Genomic DNA, 1,170 nt, shown 5'->3' with positions numbered 1-1,170 from the left:
AAACACAACAGACCTCCAATGAGTTGACACTACTGAAGACGCAAATGGCGGTGATGTGGGGTCAGAGGAATATACGCCACTGGGCACCTGGCTCGGAGTTGACCATGAGGTATCCGATTTGTGACAGTTCATCGAGTCACTGTGGTGCCAACTGCTGCTCATATTGCTGCTGCAGATACAGTACGATCCAACAGAGCCGTATATCGAACACGATGGTCTTCCCACTCGGTAGTACCACGTGGCCGTCCGGAACCCGGTCTTCTTGTGACCGCATATTCTCATGACCACCGTTGTCAGCAATCAGGTACAATGGCCACATTTCTGCCAAATCTTTCTGAAACATCGCGCACAGAATATACAGCGTCTCGTAGCCCTATTACGCGACCATGTTCAAATTTAGTGAGTTGTTGATAATGGAATCTTTGTCGCCTTAAAGGCTATATTGTCTAACATCAACTCAATATATCAAATCTCAAATGTAACTAACATTCACTACCGTTATAGTGTGTTTTTAAAGTAAATCTGATTTATATCCTCATAGTCTTACACGACTGACGTATACGACGTACGTATACGATCTTGTTTCAGATGTAGAAACGAGCCTACACAACTTTCGTTTTTCTTGTGGTTTTTTTTTTCAGTCAGTGTAGATTGAAGTTGTCGATTTTCTGTTGTGATATTTGACTTTTTATTCCTGTTATTTATTTGTCTTTCTCTAACACTACAAATCTGGCTTTTATTCTGATCATTTGTTTTAAATACAGCTCTCTCAAAACTAGGATTAAGACTTGCTATGCCCGTGTAACAGTCTTCCACAGCTTATTAAAGTTTCTCATATTACATTGGCTAATCTGGATCATTCTCTCTTTCCCTTCTCTCTCTGACTCCTCTACTGCCACACCCCTTTCACACTCTACCAGTAAGGTAAATTACCACTGTTCTTGCACCAGATGCTACTTCCTGATTTGTTAAACAGGGTGTCTTTTAGTATCAAAATACACTGCTGGCCATTAAAATTGCTGCATCAAGAAGAAATGCAGATGATAAACGGGTATTCATTGGACAAATATATTACACTAGAACTGACATGTGATTACTTTTTCACGCAATTTGGGTGCATATATGCTGAGAAATCAGTGCCCAGAACCACCACCTCTAGCCGTAATAACG

Source organism: Schistocerca gregaria, chromosome 2 (assembly GCF_023897955.1).
Source record: "Schistocerca gregaria isolate iqSchGreg1 chromosome 2, iqSchGreg1.2, whole genome shotgun sequence".
Lineage (NCBI taxonomy): Eukaryota > Metazoa > Arthropoda > Insecta > Orthoptera > Acrididae > Schistocerca > Schistocerca gregaria.
The sequence above is the reverse complement of the archived record's forward strand: the minus strand, read 5'-3'. Positions refer to the sequence as shown.